The sequence below is a fragment of the Balaenoptera ricei genome, chromosome 6 (genome assembly GCF_028023285.1).
Source record: "Balaenoptera ricei isolate mBalRic1 chromosome 6, mBalRic1.hap2, whole genome shotgun sequence".
Taxonomy (NCBI): Eukaryota; Metazoa; Chordata; class Mammalia; order Artiodactyla; family Balaenopteridae; genus Balaenoptera; species Balaenoptera ricei.
The window spans coordinates 91,941,145-91,965,309 of NC_082644.1; the positions used below are offsets into that span (position 1 = coordinate 91,941,145).

At 38.7% G+C, this 24,165-nt stretch overlaps 1 protein-coding gene and 1 pseudogene across 3 annotated transcripts in view; both read left to right on the plus strand.

Annotated features, from left to right (window-relative positions):
• The window catches only part of PLPPR1 (phospholipid phosphatase related 1), a 282,374-nt gene that overhangs the window by 59,547 nt on the left and 198,662 nt on the right, over positions 1–24,165 (plus strand). The gene's annotated exons all lie outside the window — the stretch shown is intronic.
• On the plus strand, positions 4,120–4,238 carry LOC132368261 (5S ribosomal RNA; annotated as a pseudogene).

The following is a 24,165-nucleotide window of genomic DNA, read 5'->3' on the forward strand; positions in this document are numbered from 1 at the left end:
GCAACTAGGTGATCTCTAGTTCTCATTTTTCTCTTAAAGATCAGACCTAGCCTGATCATCACAGTGGACAGGGAAGGAAGGAGAGAGGGACATCCCCAGCTGTGAGTTATTTTGATAAGAGCGACAGTTGTGCTTTCATCCAAACTGTGGATGAAAATGTTGAACAGGATTGAGCTATGTACAAAAACCTGGGAATCCTACTAAAATTTCCCTTCAAGTTAATACTGATCCATTAATCAACACTCTCAGTTATTAATATGCCATCACCAAAGCCATGTGGAAAATGTGAATGATAATGTAATCACCAGGAAATCTTGAAAGCTAGATTTAATATTTCAGAGAAATCCATTCATTCATTTATTCACTCAGTTAAGTGCCCACTTCATATGTAGCCCTGACATTTTAAACTGATATTTTGGTAATGGCAGCTATAATAGAGCTTTGAAATTTCAGAATGTCAAGCTTCTGTCCACCCAGAAGTCATGTAATTAGTTTCTTGTCTGTTTTGATACATTCAGAAAATATATCATAGTCACTGATCAATTTTGTATTTGATCCTGGGTCCTTCTGCTTTAACTTTAGAATTTCCATTCATCGACTCATCTGACATGTAAGTGCATTGCTGTGGTGGGTGCTTCCATCTTCCTGGCTAAATAAAATGGATATTGTGACCATCTCTTTTCATTAGGTCAGCTATGCTGCTTTAGCATCCCAGAAGAAGCAGTCAAGGCTCTAGAATGCATGAATGATTGGAATCTGTGAATCATTGCCAGTGTTCCTGGATCTTTTACCAAGGGGGTGGCCCTGAACAAGTGCCAGATATCAGCGCAGATCAGTTCCCAGTTGCACTGGGATACTTTATTTAAAACTACAGTTTTTCCGAAAGTGTGATAAGGACATACTTCCTTTCTTTCCAACCCCCTGTTCAAGTGATCATCAAATCTTGTCATTTTTTTCTACCTCTTAACTCTCTTTGGTGTTTGTCCTCCCATCTCCATCCTTCTTGCTACTACTTTATCTAGATCATCATCATCTTCCGTCTGAATTGCAGCCAGAATATTCTAGCAGGGCTCCCTTCTTCCTGCCTTGTCTTCCTCCTGATATTGTTCACAATGTAGCAAGAGCGATATTTCTAAAACATAAATCAACTCAAGTCATTCTCCTGCTCAAAAACCTTCAGTAGCTCCCTATTGCCTACCGATTTAGGCCTAATCTTTTATCAAGACATTCAAGGCCATTTGTGATTTGGTTCTAACCTTCCTCTATTGCATGACCTTTCCCCATTCTCTGTATAGTTCCTTTGGCTCCCTCCATTTCCTTGAATGTATTACCTTTGCACTTGCTAGTGTTCTGTCTGAATACCCTACTTTCTCCGTCTTCTTGCTGACTACCCAAGAGTCCACACAAACACATCAGAAATGCTCCCTGGGACACCCCTGCCTCACCAGACCCAGGCAGAATTGGACATTCCTTCCTTTTGTTTTTATGTTTCTCTAAATTAGGCTATTAGCAGATTATTTCTCTCTTGAGTTAAGGAGTTATGATTTTATTTTGTCTATCCCTAACAACTGAAACATAGCACGTGCATACTATGTATTTGTTGAGTTAATTCATAAATACCATCACACTAGAAAACACTTATGTGGTCCTTATTCTGGATCAGGCACTGTTCTAAGCACTCTATACATGTTACCTATTTAAGGAGTGAATGTGTACAGCCTGGTGGCCTTTTTGGTTAATATGCACTGCCTTATGACTTAAATGTCACAGAAATGTGAAACCCACTCTAGCAGCCCTTCTGTCACCAATTTGAACCCCCATTTCCTTGCTTCTACTTTTCTCAGCTCACTAATGACATCCCTGAACGCTTCAGTCTATCTCAGTTCTAAAACCAATCTGCTATTAAGGCAGGAAGTTTCAAGAAGCCCCAGTCCTCCTCCCCAACGAGTGGTAGTGTCAGGCCCAAGCAGTGACCACAAGTTCCAAGCCATGCTGTCAGTGGCTTTGCAGCTCATCTGACTCAGAGTGTGGTATCTGAACAGTGACCCTATAGTCTGTGTTTATCAAGCTCTCTATTCCTTTCTCAGACCTTGAAATTGTCCATCCTGGAATTGTCCCCTTGTACCCAGTTTTCTAACTTCAATATTCCCTCGTCCTCTATTCCTCAGGTGCCTCAATTAGTGGGACTAAACTTCTGACTTAGTCCCTATTCCAAGGGACTTAGTCATTAAATGACTTTCTCAAGATCACATAGCCAGTAAGTGGTGGAACCAAGATTCAAATTAGTAACATTCTGATTCCAAACATAAAATAGCTCTTTCTCTGTAAATTGGAGGAAGAAACACTTGGGACAAGCACAGAAGTATTTCTGGGCCACTAAAGGAGGTTGAGTTCATGCTAAGTGCTCAAATCAGTACTCCTTGTTTTGGATGTTGATCTAGTATCACTGCATAAGCCCCCCTTATTGATTGCGGCCAAGGCAATGATAAAATTATGAAGTGGAACCAATCAAAAGCTCCTCTGAACTTGGAAAGCCTTGTAGGTATATAACTGGGGGTTGCCAAAGGCGACAGAAGGTGTGGTCAAAAGCACATTCAAACCCAGTGAAAGGCTGACAGTTGCTGAAACAACTTTCCCCAAGTAGGTGAGGGTATTTGAGTGTGGGGGAACAGATATATATTCCATGTAAACAATGGTGAGCTTGAGCTGCCCTGAGATCACAGAAACTGTGAGGCAGCTGATGAGCCAGGAGAGGCTACAAAGGGAGAGACACAGCAACAGCATCAGGAGAGAGGGCAGGTGCCATAGGAGACCAAGTCAAGGGGAACCTTTCTAAAGAAGATACCATCCTCACGATGGGAAGTGGCTAGAGCAGAAGATAACCCTTCATCTATAGCAGGGGTTGGTTAGCAGTGCATATGGAGTGGGCACAGCAGTTTCTGAATGAGTGAGCATACAACTGAATGGTCCCATGGACGTGAAAGTGAGCACGTGTGATCTGAATAAGCACCTTTAACATCAGAATGGGCTTGTGAAACATCTGTGTGCGTTGTGAAACATGTATGAACATGTGTAAGGTCTGAGTGAACATGTATTGATATATTATCTGAAAAAGGGTAGGTGACATCTAAATAAACACGTGAGTGTGGAAGATCAAAATGAATAGTTTAACATATGTAAGATTTAGGTAAACATTTTTAACAACACAGCGAACATGTGTATCATCTCAGCGAGCATGTGTAGTGTCTGACGAGGGTTTGTGATGTCTCAGGTGTGACTTTCTGAATAAGCACGAGCATGATCTGAATATCAGTGTGTAATGTTTGAGCTATTTACTATCTAAATGAATCTGTTTTTAAAACAACTAACGTGTAACATTTTAGTGAACGTGTGTGTCACCTGTGTTAGTAGAACATATGAATGAGGATGTGTAACATCTAATTTGGTGGGTCTCAAACTTGAGTGTGTGCCAGAATCACCTACAGGACTTGTTAAGCACACGTTGCTGGGAACTCTTCCCCAGAGTTTCTGAATCAGAAGGTCTGGGGTTGGGCCCAAGAATATGCATTCAGATGATCCTGGTGCTGCTGGTCTGGGAACCACATTTTGAGAACTACTGTTTTAAGTATGAGTGATACCTATATGTAGCATTTCAGTGAGCTGATTAACAGCTACATGGGCACATGGCAGATCTAAGTGAACACATGTAACATTTAAGGGACGAATGTATCACCTGAACAAACACTGTGAAAGCTATACAAGCACACGTAACATTGGAATGATGTGTGAGGAACATAAGTGAACCTCAATATGTTTGCAAAAACATCTGAATAAGTGTGTATAAATATGAGGACACATGGAATATCTGAATGAGTGTGAGTACCATCTGAGTAGATATATCTGGACGGTGTGTATGTGTTTTACATCTGAAGGCACTCATTGTCCATATGACTAGACAGACATCTGTGCAAATAATTACCGTGCATTCTGGAAAATGCAGCAATGAGTGTCCAGGGAATAAAGATGCACAAGAAACAGTAGCTACACTAGGAGCAGAAGCTACTAGAGGAGAATGGAGGTGGAAGATGACCTGTGAGGTCTGTTTTAAGCACTGATTAGGTCTATAGCTACACCACCCTGAATGTGCTGCTTCTCATCTGATCTTAGAAGCTAAGCAGGGTCGGGCTTGGCTAGTATTTGGATGGGAGACCACCTGGGAATACCCAGTGCTGTAGGCTTTTTTTTTTTTTTTTTTTTTTAAGCTGATTAGGAATTCTCTAGAATGACAGGAGGAGGTAGGTGGAGAAAGTCTTTCTGTAAGAGGGCACAGCATAAGCAAAGGCATAACCCAGAATAGCTTGGTGTGTTTGGGGAACCAAAAGTAGTTTGGGATTTCGAGAATAAAATATGATGTGGGAGCAGGGGCTGAGGCTAGAGGGTTCCCAATGGATCAGATCATGGAGATCCTTATGAGTCATGATATAGAATATGGTGTTCTTTTCCTCCCAGTAAATGATACAAAATCAATGAATTGGTCTTAGGCAGGGGATTAATGTCATGGGTTATGTTCAGAAATATCACTCTGGAGCGTGATTGGAAGATAGATTGGGAATGGAGCAGGAAGTCTACTACAACGTCTGTTATATTTACGACAGATGATGAGGTCTTAAACTATAACAAATGCAGTGGAAAATAAGGGACAAAATTAGGATCTATTTTAGGAGATAAAAGTCCACAGGACTTGTGGACCTGTGCACTGGTGGGTCATGAGTCTCAGGTGGAAGGAATGGGAGAGACGGAATATGGGAGAATGGATTGGAAAGAATCATATATTTGGTATTAGATACTGTCAATTTAGGTGCTTCTTCGACATTCAGAGAGGGTTGTTGTACACTTGGGTCTGGAGCTCAGGGGACAGTCCAGGCCAAAGACAGAAATTTGGAAATGATTAGTTAGTGATAACTACACTCATGGGAATGGCCAGACGTTGGTGAGAAGAGTAAAGAGCAAAGAGGCCAAAGATGGGGAAGCCCAGGATCATCAACATTTGAGGGGTAGGCAAATGAAGACTCAAGCAAAAGGAAATTAGGTGGAATGTTAGAAAGGTAGAGGCATGCAGAATCATGTGACCTCATGAAACATCGAGTTCCTTTAAAAGTTGGGGGAAATCCATTTCATTTAAATAATTTGCCGATGGTTCTGGATTGAGAGTGGGCGTTTCAAGAGAGAGTCCCGCGTTCCATCCTGGCTGTGCTACTAGGTACTTTTGTGGCCTTGGTTCATTGATTTGAGTCTCTGGGCCTCAGTTTTAAAATATGAAAAATGATAAGGCAATCTTGACTGTGAGAGAACAAGAGCTTGGTAGTTTCTGTTTTGCCCGTGAACGAGAGTTTAAAGTCTGTCCTTGGAACTCTTGTTGACAAGGGCAAGTTCTGGAGTTGCTCAGTCCTGGGTTAAAATCCTGAAGGCATTCATTTCCTAGTTCTTTGACCCTGGGTAAGTTACTTAATCCCTCTAAGCCTCAATTTCCTATAAAATAAGTCAAACAGTAGTGGGTTGTTTTTGTGTGAGTATTTAAAGAGACAAGCCACGTAAACTGCTTAGCACAATGCCTGGTACAGAGTAAGTGTTCAAACGAACAAATCCATCAACAGCAGCAACAAAACCCACGAATTCATGACGATGGAGGAAGTTAAATTAGATCATCCCTGAAGTCTTTTCCAGCCCAACACTCTTTGTGCTTGTTTCTCTTTTTGTCTATGATCCTGGGATGAGACACGCAGTAGACATTTATGACCTAAATATTGACTAGGAAGAAGGATTTGGTTTCTGATTTCTGACATATATTACACAGTCAAGAAAAAATAATTCCGATGGAAAAAAAATTGACATAAAATGCAAATACACTAAAAAAAAAATATGGCTCACCAGACAGTGCCCCTCCTCCTCTCCCCGTGAGGCATCTGAGGATCCTGTGCTGCACAGAATCCAAAGAGCATCTTCCACTAATGACCCGTAATAAATTGTTTCCTCGATGCATTCACTGGGACAGGTGATTATTTGTTTCTCAAAATATAGCAGTAAAATAAGAAGGAGTCATGGGCTTGGGGAAAATGTGGTGGCTGATTATTCCTCTTCCTTTTTTTTTTTTTTTTAACATCTTTATTGGAGTATAATTACTTTACATTGTTGTTTTAGTTTCTGCTGTATAACAAAGTGAATCAGCTATACGTATACATATATCCCCATATTCCTGCCCTCTTGTGTCTCCCTCCCACCCTCCCTATCCCACCCCTCTAGGTGGTCACAAAGCACCGAGCTGATCTCCCTGTGCTATGCGGCTGCTTCCCACTAACTATCTATTTTACATTTGGTAGTGTATATATGTCCATGCCACTCTCTCACTTCGTCCCAGCTTACCCTTCCCCCTCGCCGTGTCCTCAAGTCCATTCTCTACATCTGCCTTTTTACTCCTGTCCTGCCCCTAGGTTCATCAGAACCATTTTTTTAAATTAGATTCCATATATATGTGTTTTTGTTTTTCTCTTTCTGACTTTCTTCACACTGTATGACAGACTCTAAGTCCACCCTCCTCATTACAAATAACTCAATTTCATTTCTTCTTATGGCTGAGTAATATTCCATTGTGTATATGTGCCACATCTTCTTTATCCATTCATCTGTCGATGGACACTTAGGTTGCTTCCATGTCCTGGCTATTGTAAATAGAGCTGCCATGAACATTGTGGTACATGACTCTTTTTGAATTATGGTTTTCTCAGGGTATATGCCCAGTAGTAGGATTGCTACTAGTAGTGGGATTGCTGGGTCGTATGGTAGTTCTATTTTTAGTTTTTTAAGAAATCTCCATACTGTTCTCCATTGTGGCTGTATCAATTTACATTCCCACCAACAGTGCAGGAGGGTTCCCTTTTCTCCACACTGTCTCTAGCATTTATTGTTGGTAGATTTTTTTTTCTTTTTCTTTTTAACATCTTTATTGGAGTATAATTGCTTTACAATGGTATGCTAGTTTCTGCTTTATAACAAGGTGAATCAGCTATACATATACATATATCCCCATATATCTTCCCTCTTGCATCTCCCTCCCTCCCACCCTCCCTATCCCACCCCTCTAGGTGGTCACAAAGCACCGAGCTGATCTCCCTGTGCTATGCGGCTGCTTCCCACTAGCTATCGATTTTACATTTGGTAGTGTATATATGTCCATGCCACTCTCTCACTTTGTCCCATCTTACCCTTCCCCCTCCCCATATCCTCAAGTCCATTCTCTAGTAGGTCTGCATCTTTATTCCCGTCCTGCCTCTAGGTTCTTCACGACCTTTTTTTTTTTAGATTCCATATATATGTGTTAGCATACGGTATTTGTTTTTCTCTTTCTGACTTACTTCACTCTGTATAACAGACTCTAGGTCCGTCCACCTCACTACAAATAACTCAATTTCGTTTCTTTTTATGGCTGAGTAATATTCCATTGTATATATGTGCCACATCTTCTTTATCCATTCATCTGTCGATGGACACTTAGGCTGCTTCCGTGTCCTGGCTATTGTAAATAGAGCTGCAATGAACATTGTGGTACGTGACTCTTTTTGAATTATAGTTTTCTCCGGGTATATGCCCAGTAGTGGGATTGCTGGGTCATATGGTAGTTCTATTTTTAGTTATTTAAGGAACCTCCATACTGTTCTCCATAGTGGCTGTATCAATTTACATTCCCACCAGCAGTGCAAGAGGGTTCCCTTTTCTCCACACCCTCTCCAGCATTTATTGTTTCTAGATTTTTTGATGATGGCCATTCTGACTGGTGTGAGGTGATAGCTCATTGTAGTTTTGATTTGCATTTCTCTTATGATTAATGATGTTGAGCATTCTTTCATGTGTTTGTTGGCAATCTGTATATCTTCTTTGGAGAAATGTCTATTTAGGTCTTCTGCCCATTTTTGGATTGGGTTGTTTGTTTTCTTGATATTGAGCTGCATGAGCTGCTTGTAAATTTTGGACATTAATCCTTTGTCCGTTGCTTCATTTGCAAATATTTTCTGCCATTCTGAGGGTTGTCTTTTCATCTTGTTTATGGTTTCCTTTGCTGTGCAAAAGCTTCTAAGTTTCATTAGGTCCCATTTGTTTGTTTTTATTTCCATTTCTCTAGGAGGTGGGTCAAAAATGATCTTGCTGTGATTTATGTCAAAGAGTGTTTTTCCTGTGTTTTCCTCTACGAGTTTTATAGTGTCCAGTCTTATATTTAGGTCTTTAATCCATTTTGAATTTATTTTAGTGTATGGTGTTAGGAAGTGTTCTAATTTCATTCTTTTACTTGTAGCTGTCCAGTTTTCCCAGCACCACTTATTGAAGAGGCTGTCTTTTCTCCATTGTATATTCTTGCCTCCTTTATCAAAGATAAGGTAACCATATGTGTGTGGGTTTATCTCTGGGCTTTCTATCCTGTTCCATTGATCTATATTTCTGTTTTTGTGCCAGTACCATACAGTCTTGATTACTGTAGCTTTGTAGTACAGTCTGAAGTCCAGGAGCCTTATTCCTCCAGCTCTGTTTTTCTTTCTCAATGTTGCTTTGGCTATTTGGGGTTTTTTGTGTTTCCATACAAATTGTGAAATTTTTTTGTTCTACTTCTGTGAAAAATGCCATTGGTATTTTGATAGGGATTGCATTGAAGATGTAGATTGCTTTGGGTAGTATAGTCATTTTCACAACTTTGATTCTTCCAATCCAAGAACATGGTATATCTCTCCATCTGTTTGTATCATCTTTAATTTCTTTCATTAGTGTCTTATAGTTTTCTGAGTACAGGTCTTTTGTCTCCTTAGGTAGGTTTATTCCTAGGTATTTTATTCTTTTTGTTGCAATGGTAAATGGGAGTGTTTCCTAAATTTCCCTTTCAGATTTTTCATCATTAGTGTATAAGAATGCAAGAGATTTCTGTGCATTAATTTTGTATCCTGCTACTTTACCAAATTCATTGACTAGCTCTAGTAGTTTTCTGGTAGCATCTTTAGGATTCTCTATGAATAGTATCATGTCCTCTGCAAACAGTGACAGCTTTACTTCTTCTTTTCCAATTTGAATTCCTTTTATTTCTTTTTCTTCTCTGATTGCTGTGGCTAAAACTTCCAAAACTATGTTGAATAATAGTGGTGAGAATGGGCATCCTTGTCTTGTTCCTGATTTTAGAGGAAATGGTTTCAGTTTTTCACCATTAAGAACAATGTTGGCTGTGACTTTGTCATATATGGTCTCTATTATGTTGAGGTAGGTCGGTCCCCTCTATGCCTACTTTCTGGAGGGTTTTTATCATAAATCGGTGTTGAATTTTGTTGAAAGCTTTTTCTGCATCTATTGAGATGATCATATGGTTTTTATTCTTCAGTTTGTTAATATGGTGTATCACATTGATTGTTTTGATATATTGAAGAATCCTTGCATTCCTGGGATAAGCCCCACTTGATCATGTTGTATGATCCTTTTAATGTACTGTTGGATTCTGTTTGCAAGTATTGTGTTGTATTCCTCTTCTTTTTATCACACCTGGTCAGAGCGTCTCATTACTTCCTTTATGAGAGTCGCATGGTTGGCATTTTTTCATACGTACATTATCTAGAAAAATGTGAGATGGACAAAAAGTGGGTTATTAACATGGATCCCCGACTAAATTTAGGACCCAGCAAGGTGGAAAGATAAAGAAGTCTGACTCAAAGCCTGTGGCACAGGGAAAGTGAGAAGATGAGATCTCACCTTTGTGGTGACAGTGTCTATTTTGCAATGCAAAACCATCCTCACCTCCATGAAAAGGGAGGCTAAAGAGACCAGGTGAATTAAAGGCTGCACCCAGGAAAGGAGTAAGAGTTGGGTTTTACCTTCTGCTCATTTTATTTTTATTTGTGAAAAAACCTAGAATTTCATTTCAAGGTATTATTTGAGTTGCTTGCCTCTGTATAAGTCCTCCACCCTAATTCCTCACACTTTGCCCAGCTTACCTGCTTGAAATACAACCTCATTGCTCTCAAACCCTGAAAACACTATAATTATTATGTAAATGTATTTTTGAACACACATTTTTATATGCTAGCATTTAAGAAATTTTAAGGAACTATAGTCTGATAATATATGGGATAGACTTAAAGACAGTTTGTCAGAGATAAGTTACTCTTTGTTCTGTGTGTGTGTGTGTGTGTGTGTGTGTGTGTGTGTGTGTGTGTGTTTAGTTTTGATCATAGTTCACATTTATTGAGCATTTTGAATCCCGGTGCTTTTCCAAGTTCTTTATCATCCTCACAGTTAGGACCCCATTCTTTTTTTTTTTTTTACATCTTTATTGGAGGATAATTACTTTACAATGTTGTGTTAGTTTCTGCTGTATTACAAAGTGAGTCAGCTATATGTATACATATATCCCCATATCCCCTCCCTCTTGCGTCTCCCTCCCTCGACCCTCCCTATCCCACTCCTCTAGGTGGTCACAAAGCACCGAGCTGATCTCCCTGTGCTATGCAGCTGCTTCCCACTAGCTATCTGTTTTACATTTGGTAGTGTATATATGTCCATGCCACTCTCTCACTTTGTCCCAGCTTACCCTTCCCCTGCCCCTGTGTCCTCAAGTCCATTCTCTACATAGGGTCCCATTCTTAAGACTCCTAGGATACTGTTAGAGCCCACAATTAGGACAATTATTTCCCCCATTCTGTAGTTGAGAGAACTGAGGTTAGTGATGCAAAGTTATTCACCCAAAGTCACATAGCTAGATAGTGGTGGAGTAGGATTTGAACACAGGTCTGCCTGATTCCCAAACCCACTCTTTGAGCCACTGCACAGTACTTGTATTTACAAAAAAACATATGCAAGTAAATTAAACCTTAAGAAATGCACATTCTTTTACCCATTGCTGCTTGTGTTTTGCTTAGCTTGCTAGAGCCACTTTGTGCATTCCTTTATTATAATACTTATTGCTTTGTATTATAATTAGTTTATGTTCCTTTCATTCTTTACAGGTGGTTCTTGACTTTTCTTGTGTGGTAAGGGATGGTAGTGGCAGTCATGAACCCCTTTGAGGACTTATCAATGTTAGGACCTCTCTCAAGCAAAATGTGTGTGCATTTAGACTGGGTTAATGCTCTAGTGATTACTTATGTAACATTATATATTTCCCCCATCAAAATATAATTTGAGTGTTCTTAGATTTTCCAGACCTATGAGATCACTCTTTTATTTAGTACCTTAATACTAAATACTTCATAAAGGAAATCTAGTCCCCTTCTGAAAACATCTGAGTGTTTGCTGTAAATGCTTCTGAGTTTTTGTTGTCATATGTCACCTCTGGGTCCAGCTGCATGCAGCTCCAGAACCAGCTTTGGGGAATGGTTGACACACTTAGTAAGGACCTGAGGATAGCTTGAGGTAATTTAAGAAGGGATAAAAAGGAAAAACTAATAGTTGGGCATCAGACACAACTCTTCCTCAAATTTCTTATTGGATACCTTACCTGATATATGGCCATCTTGTTGAGTAAACAGAATAAATGAATGAATGAAAGAATAAATCTATAGATTTATTCTTTAGATATAAATGAACTGGGTAGTTCCAACAAACCCTTACACAAGACTGTAAGGTCCTTAAGGGCAAAGATTTTTTCTACATTCTTCACTACTCTATACCCATAAACTGATGCTCAAAAACTATTTGTTAAATATATTAATAGAATAAATCCACGAACCCACATACATTGGTACACTAAAGAGAAGATTAGCTCCTCTTTTTTAAACTTCTTCCTTTGAAACCAGGCTAGAAGCCCTTAAAAGAATATTTCCAAATACAAGAGCATTATTCCTCCCAAAGAGAATTCTGCCATCACCTCTTTAATGCTGTTTATAGAATACCACTCTTTCCCACTTATCACATTTCTAGTTATTCTATCTTTTCCATAGACTATAAGCTTATAAACTTGATGAGGGTAGGAACCACTTTTATCTGTATACCATTGTATTTCCAGGTTTTAGATGGAGATAATAAATATTTGTTGAGGGAGACTTATTGCATCAATGAATGGATGATTAAATCAACCAGTTGATCCATCCATGAACCATGGGTTGGCTTAGATTGTAAACATCTTGCAAAGGCTTATTCCATTTTGTATTCCTGACCTATACCATAGAATCTGGCACAGAGTAGGTGTTCGATAGATGCTTGTTGAATGCAATAAACACATGCATAAATGGCAGTCTTGGATAAGTAGTGTGATTCGATAATTTATTGTCCAACTTGGGACTCTTTGTTCCTGAAGGCAGGCACCATTTGTAATTATGCCAGGATATCAGGCATAGACCAGAACTGCCCAAACACACTGGGAAATTTGGTCACCCTATGGATCAAGATGATACCAACAAAGTAGATTTTTGTTTAGGGAAAATAAAAGCCAGTTCATTGCAGTGCAGTTCCCCTGAACATTTTTTAAAATACCGCCCCATGCCATAAATTAACTCTAAATAATTAAGCTACACATATTATTTACTTTGGAAGTCCCAAGATCCTTCCTATCTCCAAGAGGTCCTAAAAACTGGAGGGCAGGCTCAAAACATCCCAGAGAGCAATTGGGCATTTGCCTGCCGGCCGGAGGGGTAAATTGTTATAACGATTTGCATTTTTGCTTTTTTAACCTATGGAAAGAGAATAAACATTCCCCTGGGAATACTGCTCTCCTAACCCTCTTGCTTACCGCAAATGTTCCCAGCCTGCTTTGGTCTGAAGTTTCTTCCTAAGGCGTCTCTGGATCGTAGTGCAGCCTTCACCTCTATCCACTTTAGGATTAGATCCATTTATGTAGCTCAGACTAGAACTAGCTGGTCTCCAGAGCCCACGGTGTTGGGAATGAACTGGGGCTACAATTGCATTCTGGTTTATGGGCTTCATCTCCCTTTTGTGGATTGCAGAATCCTCTGATCAAACTAACTTTCAGGCAGCGTGGAAGAGTGACTTTAGAGTTAGAAGAAAAGGCTGTGGGCTAAAGTCATACTCTGCTCTTCAGATGTTTGTGTGAACCTGAGGAATTCATGTAACCTTTCTGAGCCCCTTTTTACTCCTATGAAAAGAAGTTATGTTGTGAAGGTTACAATATTAAGGGAACCTTAATGTGAAGGTGTTTTATAAACTGTAAGGGACAGTACAGAAACTGTGAAGGCCTAAACAGATGAACAGATAAACATCTGGTAGCTGCTCTGGACATCATCAGTGATAACATCAGGATGCTGCCAGGTTCTGCACTACTGTTTGTCCTTCTCTTTAGAAAACAGTTAATAATGTCAGTGAAGTCCAATAAGTTAATTTTGCCTATTTTTTAACTTGACATTAATGAAATTGTATTGTACATATTCTTGGATTTTATTTCTTCTTACCGTAATATTCCTGTAATTTAATTATATTTCGTATTGCTCTGTATGGCCAAAATTCACCCATCTTCAATGCTATTAAGTATTTCATGGCTTTGTTTTCTTTTTTGTTATTGTTATTACACACAATAGTCCTATGAACATTCTTTAACTTGTGTCCTTGTGTGAAAGTGCAAGAATTTAAGGGAAAATTTTGAGTTATAAATAATTCACATCTTTAGTTTTACTAGGTTATGTCTAATTATTTTCTTCAATGGGTAAAATAAATTGAAATACCACTAGGAGCATGTGAATTTTCTAATTCCTACATATCCTAGCCAACACTTGATATTGTTCAGCTTTTAAATATTTGCTAATCTGGTGGTTATAAATGGTACTGTATTATTGTTACAGTTTATATTTTCCTGATTACAAAGAGGATAATTATTATTTAATACATTTATCCACTATTTGGATTCCCTACTCTGAAGTACCTAGTCACGTCTTCTGCCTATTTTTCTACTTGATTGTCTTTTTCTTATTGATTTGTTGGTATTCTTTATATTTTTGGGGCACTAATTAATTGTTAGTTATATGTGTGGCAAATATCTTCTCTCAACTTGTGGTTTGAGTTTCAGTGCATTTTTAAAAATTTTTTATGTTGGAAGAAGTTTTTTTTTTTTTCCCCCGTGTGATCAAATTTAACTATTTCTTTTAATTGTCAACCCATTTGTGTCATATTTAAGAAAACATATACTACCTTGGCTCATAAAATATTCTCCTGTATTGTCCTCTAAAAGCTGTAGAATTTTGCCTTTTGCATTTAAGTCTTAAATCTACTTGGAATTAATTTTGGTATATGATATGAGATGGGACAAATTTAATTTAATTTTTCCTATGGATAACTAGTCCAAATGCCTGTTTTATGGAAAGGCCATTCTTTTCTATAGATTTTCAGTGCAGGCTCAGATTTCCATGTATCTGTGGGTCTGTATTTCCAAGTAGCATTTTAAAAAGAGAAACTGAATCATCCTCATTGAAGCTCTCATTTACTGAGAGCTTAGTTTGGGCTAGGAACTCTGCTAAAAGCTGTTTATATGCATTGTTTTATTTGCCCTTCAAATAATCCTGTTGAGATTGGTGGGCACTATTCATTTTATCCCCATTTTACTGATGAGTAAACTGAATATCATACATGAATTATATAAATTAAGTAATCAGCTTTTCCTACTAAGGAGTAGAGACTAGCAGTGAACTCTATATTAAAGACATGTTTATTTTGCAAGGCACCATTTTGGTTTGAGAAACCAGAATGTATCCTTAAAACCCTGAGTTTTCATTAGTTATCTATTGAGAACCTACTGTATAGTGCAGGGAACTCTACTCAGTGCTCTGTGGTGACCTAAATGAGAAGGAAATCCAAAAAAGAGGGGATATACGTATACATAAATGATTCACTTTGCTGTACAGTATAAACTAACACAATATTGTAAAACAACTATACTCCAAGGGAAAAAAAAAAAAACAACCCTGAGTTTTTAAAATGCCTTTTTGAAGCTTTAAATTTTATTTCAAATACAGTTGGGAAAATGATTATAAGCACACTTCCTGCTCACCTCTGCTCCTGCCATGCCATCTCAAAAAGCTTTTTATGGAGTATTTTGCCAGAATCTACTCCTTTTATAAGGGTTAATGCATTCATTCAACTGTGCAAACAGACCGTTCTCTGATGTAAATTCATGTAAGGAATGAAGCAAAACTATTTATTACTAATCACAGTTACATTAAATGAATGTGCTTCTTAATGCCTGCAATTGGGTGATCCAGTCAGCTTTATAGGGCTTTACTATTATTTTTAACATAGGTGATGATTAAAAATGTATTTAATGTATTCATTTCAACCTAAGGCTGGTATATTCAGTGTAACATATGTCTAAAAACCCCACTGGACACAAGAATTCCTTTATTATAGAAATTCCACCTGTAGAGGAAATGCCTGATCTCTAGGATTGTTTTCTATTTATAGAGGTCTCATCTGTTTATGAAATGACTAAAGTGCGCCCTATAAATAAAATCTGAATGTTTGTATACTTTTGTGTTCACACACACACACACACACACACACACACAGAATCCCTGCCTCTGGTTCAGTTATTACGGCTAAGTAACATTTTTTGTACCTTTTATACACCTTACCCCACCCACAAAACACGTAGAATAAAATAAAATCTTAATTGGCCATTAAATTGGAGATTTGTAATATATGTATAACCTTCCTTTTCAGGAAGGTCTGTTGAATTTTGGGAGAGAGCAAATTCCAGAAGACCAAAACTTAGAGAAAAATTTCCTGTTTTTGGTATGTTTTTCCTGTTAGATCTTAGTTTGCTGCAGTTTTTTTCTATATTTTTCATTCTGGCATTTTTTAAATGGGGAGAATCATACAGTCATAACATGTCAGAATTGAATGAGACCTTAGAAATCTTCTCATTCAGAGATCCTCAAAGTATAATTCATGGATCCACAAGACCTTTACAAGGGGTCCACAAGGTAAAAATTATTTCGTAATAATACCAAGACGCTACCTGCATCTTCACTCTCACTAGTGTAAAGTGAGTTTCCCAGAGGCTACGTGGCATGTGTTATCACAACAGATGGAATGTAGACATAGACGAGAGAATCCAGCTGTCTCCCACTTACTAAACATGAAGAAGATTTGCAGCAATGTAGGAGAGCTGCTCTTATAATTGTTTTCTGTTTTGGAAAATCTAGTTATTTTTCAATAATATGTTTTTATGTTAACCTGCATTGGGTTTATTAATGTTACCCTTGAATTAATAAATAGTTTAAAATTTTCTCAGTTTTAATTACCAACATAGTAAAATAGATTGAAATAACCCACAAAACAAAAGCTCTTTTGGGTCCTTAATAATTTTTAAGAGTGTAATGGGATCCTGAGACAAAACAAAAAAAGGGAGAAACTTTCATCTACTTTAGCTTAATACCATCATTTTGCAGTAAAGAAATGGAGACCTAGACTTCCTCAAGTATGTAGTTGTTGCATTTAAATCAGCATTTTTTCTCATCTGTCTTTTGACATTGCTAATCATTTCTCTTGCAGATATGTATCTATGGCGCTGCCGTATGTACTTCTGGTCTGGGGCACAATCATAGCTTCACAGAAAGTATTCAGATATACTCATTGAATCAATGGTTATTATGAATTTTTAGAAATCCTTCTAGTATGTTCTTTAAGGGGTATAGGTAGGAGGTTCCTGCCCAGAGCACTTGGTGTTGATGTTTTAGCATTTCCACAGAAAGATTAAGAGTAAGTTAGTAATCTGCAATCCTACTACCCAGGCATAATCACTGTGAATATTTTTGAGTAATTCTTATTTTTTTAGGTGTGGTTTTGAGAATTTGAGTACTACCCTATATTTTAATGAGTTTTAATCATAATTAACTAGCCATAGATAATATACATGGTGGTTTATTCGTGACAGCACTTTCAAAGTTACTTTGAAATCTTGACACACGCAAACGGCCATTATGTGGAGCTGAGTGACTCTGCTTTGGGGTGGGAAAGGTGGGAAGACTTTGTGTTAAATGATTCTCCCAGCAAAGTATCCCAAACATGTAAACAGTTTGGCCATTGTTAACAGTGCCAAGACACAATAGCTTTTGTTATTGTTTTAAGTTATCATACATGAAAGCAGGAGAATATGAATGTGAAGTGAAGGATATAAATCACAATACAGTTTTTTAGCTAGTGAATTAGTTAGTTAAAGAAGGCAGGGGCAAGATTTTCCCCAGTCTTCAGAATCCATATGATGATTCACTTGGAATTTAGAATTTGAGGTCCAAATTGAAAAAGTGATTGATCTCACTCATAATTAAAGAAATACAAATGAAAATACAACATAAATAATGCAGGATCTTAGCTTTCAGGGTAGCAAGGATTAAAAGATCGCATAATAGTGTTGCTAAGAAATGTAAAAAAAAATAACCATTTAGAAAAGGCAATATGATGATGTCTAGCAAAATTAAAAGGCATATATCCATTTACTTAACAAATTCCCTCTATACCGAAACATCTATGTAAGTTTGCAAAATACACGTACAAGGATGATATATCATTGTTTGTAATAGCAAAAATTAAATGATGGAAATATGCATCAATGGGGACCATTTTTTAGTAAGCTCTGATATATTCAGGCAACCAAATCTAATGAAATCATTAAAAGGACTGAGGTAGAGATATAGGCACTGATCTCCAAGATATCTTGCTAAGATATAGCATGCTTCCATTTGTGTAACGGTGCAGGGTATATGTATAAATTGCATATATCTCTGTGTATGAATATAAAATTTCTGGGAGAATAAATAAGAAATTGTTTGCAGTAGTTACATCTGAAGGGTGGACTGTAGGTTGGGGTCAGGGAAGAAGGTAAAAGAGACTTTTGCTTTTTGATAGATTATGTTCAAGTGTTACTTCTATAATTAAAAACATTTTAATAAAAAGCCTTAAAATTCTTATCTTTTTTGATCCAGCAATACAAATTTAAGGAATTAATCTTATAGAAATAATTATGTATGTATGCAGAGCCCTGGTCCTAAGATGGTCTTTTGGCATTGTTAATAAAGGATTAGAAGTAATATAAGTGACCAGTCACAGAAAATGGGTTACATGAATTATAGTATGTTATTAAAAATGATATTGTGAGAGAATATTTATACTGTATTGTTAGATGGTGCCCCTTAAAGTATGTGCAGTATAACTCAGATATCTGGGATGAGATGTATCAAAACATGACTAGTGGTAGAATAATGAGTGATTTTTATTTTCTTTTTTTTTAAAAAAAAAATCTGTATTTCCTAAGTGCTTTAAAAAAAACAAAACCCAGGTCATTTTAAGAAAATAAAAATAAAGGCTAAGACATTTAGATATTCCTGCTAAGAGTAAATTAATCTCCTCTTAGCATTGTTAGAACATCTGATTCCATATTTTCATAACCCAACTATTTTCTTAGTTTAGTAATGCTACTTACTGCTTGGCTTACATGCAGTGGAATTCCCATATAACTGATGCATTCATAAGACCTGTCTATTCAGCAGTCAGTGCCTTTCATAGAAGTATGTTGGAGCTTGTGTGGCGAAATATTTGGGGGACAGTGTTTTCCTGTTGTACCTGTATTTGTGTACCTAAGCTATATTAAATGAGCAATGAGATTCGATATGGTTTGTCAATATTCTGTTGATGATACTCTGGCATTTTATAAATAGATTTTATTTTTTTTTGGTTAGATAGAAAAACTATGAAGCACTGTCATTTACTTTGTGAAAATTCAGATACTAGGTGGTAAAACCTTAATCGCACAGCTATAAAAACTGTACATTATGACTTTCTGAGTCTCCCTGACCACAGAGCATTGCCAATGCATGAGCTGCTCTCCGCTTGGCTGAACTGAACTGTATCATTTTAAGGCATCTGCCAACCCAACCCACCACTGATAAAGATACATTTAGAAGGGCACCTAAATATTCGAAAGTCTTTGTAGTAGAAGAAATGAATAGAATTTATTCTCTCAAATAATCTTTTAAAATACGTACAACTTTGCTTCAACCTTAGCTCCTCCCTCCCAACTTCATAAGGTGCTTTATTTAAACAAATTTAAGCTCAGAGAATAATTTGGCATTTCTCTGCCCACATGTGCATACTCTATCACTCAATATTCTGTGATAAGAAGATCATTTCTATTGCAGAATCTCTGGTGGCCATCCTGTCAGTTCTCTGAGAATGATATTTGCCTTCTGAGCTACAGCTTTTGCACAGAAATATGAGCTGTGGGCTACATGTTTCATATCAATTGAAATCCAATAGTCTCCACTTACCGTTACTTTCCACTAAGTAAATTGATAATCATACTCAAAGATAATGCAGTTTTACAGTCCTGTTTGAACACCCTACCTGCATATTAGCTTAACACCTAGTTCATCACTTATACCACAAAGGCATTCAAGGTGGTAAGGACAACTTTTCAGATACTGTCATTTCTATATTATATTATGAAGCATATGCATATATGGCTTTATTTATATTTACACATACAGGCAACAGGTATTTCACACATAGAATTTAAAAGTGAGTACAGGTGGAAATACAAGCCCACTTTCCCAAATAACATTTAGCTGAGATTGCCTATTTATGCAATCCTTAACATTTAATATAGGGTTCACATTCCCATAGGATGCAATTTTGGAACTTAGGAGTTTGGCTACTATTCTCATCTAAAAATATCTCAGATGAACAGCTTCAAATACCAACAGTGTTGTTAGTAGTAATTTGAGTGCTCTAGTACAGAAACTATCTGTTCCTGCATTTAATCATTGTCTCCCCCGGCACACAGGAGCCCTGCATCGTTACTTGGTTACCCCAAGCAGTGCAGCACTGAGCTTGACAGTTTCCATATGGCGCATCACACTGGGGGAAATGTGGGAGTGAGGAATGCTGAGAGCGCACTTTCTTTCTTCCAAAATGAGATAGGAAGTGCTGCTGGCAGCTGTCTATCCACGGAACATCTAAGCAGGTTAGAACTTCATCCTCACACTGTCAAATGCCAGGTGGTGGCGCTTGCTTGTTTGTTTGCTTATGTTTTGTGTTGAGAGAAACCCAGCAGAAACAAGTCCATGTCAATTCTCATGGGATGAGGCAGTAAACTGACCTCGCCATTCAGATGTCTGCCTCCAGTATTTGCCTGTTTGCAATGAACATGGTTTGGGGCTTGAAAGATGGATCCTTTCCTCCAGTGTTTTACTTCTTTTGGGAGCTGACAGATCCCTAGAGATAATTCCTGTTTTGGGGGCAATTGTATAAGCCTGGAACCTCCACTTTGACTGCTTTGTTCTTTTAGATATAGACAGTCAAGTTTGGAGGTGCTAGAATGATAATTGGAAGTGGGAGAGATAAGAATTTTATTCTTTTGCTGAATCCTTAAACATTTTAATGCCTCTTACCCTGGACGATGTCGTAGTAGCCTCCAGTGAGAACCCTCAGTATTGGTTCTGATTTACTCAAATCAGAACTATGCTAAACCAAACCAAACCCAAACAAAATGTAGAGAAACCAGGTCAGTATTTTTGCATATTTTTGCCTTCATACTCTGTAAGTTATGTTTGTTTTAGAGAAGCAACAAGAAAGTGATATACATAAAGGATATAGGACTATTATGTTTTTAATTTTCCTGCAAGAAATGGATCATTCACTTTCCTATGAGGTGAACTAGAAAATGTATCATCTCAAGATCTTTACAAATCAGAGTTCAGATGTACCCATGGAATCTCAATTTGCATTCTTAATGGGAATTTTTTACAGCTTCTTAAATATGCCAGTATTCCATATGCTTGGGGGGAATGCTGTGGTTAAGAAAGAAGAGCAAAAATCAGACTGTTTTATGCTGACACTGAAGCTTTTTCACATGAAAAAATAAAACAAAACAATCAAGCAAACCTCTGCACTGTTGATAGACAAATGCAATTTTTTTTCCACAAGAAACTTTAAAAAAAATAATCTACACATTTCTACAGAAACTTGAGCCCCTATGGCTCTTTTGGATCCATGGCAGAACTGTGGCATGGTGTCTGCCCAGCAGTACGGGTGAGCTGCACGGGCTGTGGGGAGAGGAAGGCCTGGGGCCTGGAGGCAGGCCTCTCAGTAGAAGGTGGGAGGCGCCGCAGCTGGGGGGGGGGGGTGGGAGGGGGCAGCAGGGGAGGGGGTAAGGTGACAGACAATAGGGGCAGTTTGGATCGCACCACAGGAGATCAGGTAAGGCGTCATGGACGTGTCCTGAAAAGTGGACAAGAGCCTGAAATCAGTACTGTTGACAAAATCAGCAAAGCAAACAGCAGCATCAAGAGCAAGGGATGAGCGTCTAGCAATGGCTTCCCATTGCCCATGGGGAAAAAAATCCAGAGTCTTTACCAGGCCTGCGAAGTCCTATGAAATCCGGCTCTCACTTTCCCCTCAAGCCCCATCTTCCTCTCCACTCCCCTGTTGCTTGCTGTGCTCCAGCACATTCACCTGCCTGTGGTTCTTCCAGCATTTCAAGCTTTTTCCCTACTCAGCGCCTCTCCACATGCTGTTTCTTCTGCCTGCAATCCTGTTTGCCCCCATACTTCCCACCCACTGTCCTCAGCTTGGCTGACTCCTGTTTCTTCAAGTTTCTGCTTCAGTGTAACCTCCTTCAGAGAGGTCTTTCCTGACTTGCTAAGTTATAGGGCCCTTGCCCAGTTACACCATGTCACAGTCATCTGGAGCACTCTACCTGTCACCTGTGTGACTGAGGTCCTACCATCCTCCCCAACATAAATGGCTACCTGAGACCCAGAGAGGTCGAGTAAGTTGCCCAAACTATCAACACATACTAGCAAAGGGTATATCAGCCAGGATCCCAGCAAGGGAGAGACAGTACACTTGGATTTGCCTGATTTAAGGAGCCCGTAAACTTAAAGATCCAGGAAATAGATAGGGCTGTGTGGAAAGGGTCATCTGTAAAAGACTGAGACAAAGGTGAGGAATGTAGCAGAGAACGAGGCGGGAGTGGAGGAAACCATACCACACTCTCCTTTCTCCCTTATCTCCTGCTAATGCTCCCTGCTGGGAAGCAGGAAGGCAAGGGGGCCAGTGATGTGATCTGCATAGATCAGCCCCTAGGGACACAGAACAGGATAAGAAAGGTCCATGTGGAGGCAAGCAGCAATGGAACAGGGATTTGAACTTAATCTGGTTCTGTAACAGATGCTCTTAACAATGACGCACGTTTCTCTCTCTGGTACAAAGTGCTTAATCAGGGCTGGTCCTGATGTAATGAAGACCTGAAAGATCAGCGAGGGGTTGCTGTTTTTCCTGCACTCATTGAAAAGCAGAGTAGGTGGTGTTGCTGAACATCTTTCTCTATAGGGGAGAGCTAAGGACCATTTGTTAATTAACTTAGTGCTTTTCAGAGGTGGAGGAGAGGTCTCCTTTTTATTTTGCTACCTCTTGTAGTTAATTACGGTTCTTAGAATAGTCTGAGTCTTGCAGCTGCTGGAGATGACTCTCCAGGTAATTTCAGCATCACACTCTGGGGCCAGCCTGTGTTTGATTCTGCTGCCTCACCACGTTCTGTCCAATCCCCGCAGAACAGGAAGGACATTCATTTGGGAGACCGCATTCCATTCTCCCAACAGAGCCCCAGTGAGACAAAGTGCCCAGCTCACTCCTAGAAAGTCTTTTTCTTCTTTCCAAAGGGAGCTTCAGGAACATATGGGGAAAGAGGCAGCCTAAACATTTGCATATATCTGTGCTCCAAGGCTGATTCACATAGAGGATCAGCAACCTGCATAAATTTAGCCTACGAGGACAGCTGTGATAGTTGTGGGAATGAACGGTGACCGATTTCAATTATGCAATTATTTACCAAGTGCTTACCAGGGGACAAACACTTGGGGCTACTATGATGAACAAAACAGACATGGTGTCATCGTACTTTCAGAATTTCACTTTTAAAAATACAAATTGCCAGTTGAGATTGAGGATGTGTCTTTGCCTCCCTTAGGGAATATAAGAGAGGGCAAAGAATAGAGCTTAAAAAATCATAGATGTGAGAGACATAAAAAACCATTCTGCATAATAGCCTTTTAAACAACCATTACATAAAACCTGATGGTAAGATATGCATATATTCCATATGGCATGTGTGCATTATGTTTTTTATCATACAACTTGAATGTACACTTAGCTGCATCCCATCTTAATGAGAGGGATTTCTTGCTTTCTTTGTACTCATAGAATTCCCTCAGGTTTAGCTAAGAGAGCTAATAATAGCAACAGTAATAGTAAGTCACCCCATTAAGGACAATCACTTTTTGCTGAGTTTCACATCATTCTCACTACTTAGCAGTGGCTCTTGGAATTTACTCAAGTCCTCCCAGTTTTCCAGAAAATGAAAAGGAAGCTTCTGTAGAAACACAAAACTTTGAAGATTCTCTAGGAATGACCACAAATCTCAATGTGGCTCTGTGGCCAAATGCCAATATCATCTAGACAATCTAATAAACAGCTATGGAGTGCTTACTATCTGTAAGGCAGGGAACCAGGAAAAAACATGTGGTTAAGAGTGCAGGTTCTGAAATCAGATGTGTCAAAACCTTAAGGAGGTTATTTAATCTCCGAAGTCTCAGTTTCCTTCTCTTTAAATGGAGATAATAAGAACATCTCCTTCAAAATTTAGTTGTGAGGATGAAATGACATACCTAGTATGGCGCCTGGCACAGGTGAGCACTCAGTAGACATCACCTAATCCTACCAGTATTCTCATCATTACTTTTGTTATATCTGATTCCCTCTTCTTAAATAAGTAGGGCTCCAGGATATTGGGGATTTCCTGCCCAAGGGCTGCTTTGTCAGATGCCATCAACAGAGACAAATTTTATATCAGCAGTGGTTTCAAGGGGGAAAGCATAAAGGAACAATCCAGAGGGCAGCCAATGGAGAAATAAAACAGCTAAGATCAAGTGTTCTGAGGAGAAGTTAGAGGCTGAGTCCAGAGAAATTACCTAAGACAGTATAGCTGTATCAGTTTTGATTCATTACTAACATCCTAGGACATGGATGGGCAAGAAGCCAATAGAAGCAAGCATGACCTGCCCTGGGCCTTAGTAATGGTCAAGAATCTTAAATGCCACGTCACAGACAGGACACAGGTGCTGCTCGCTGGGGGTCTGGGGAATCTGG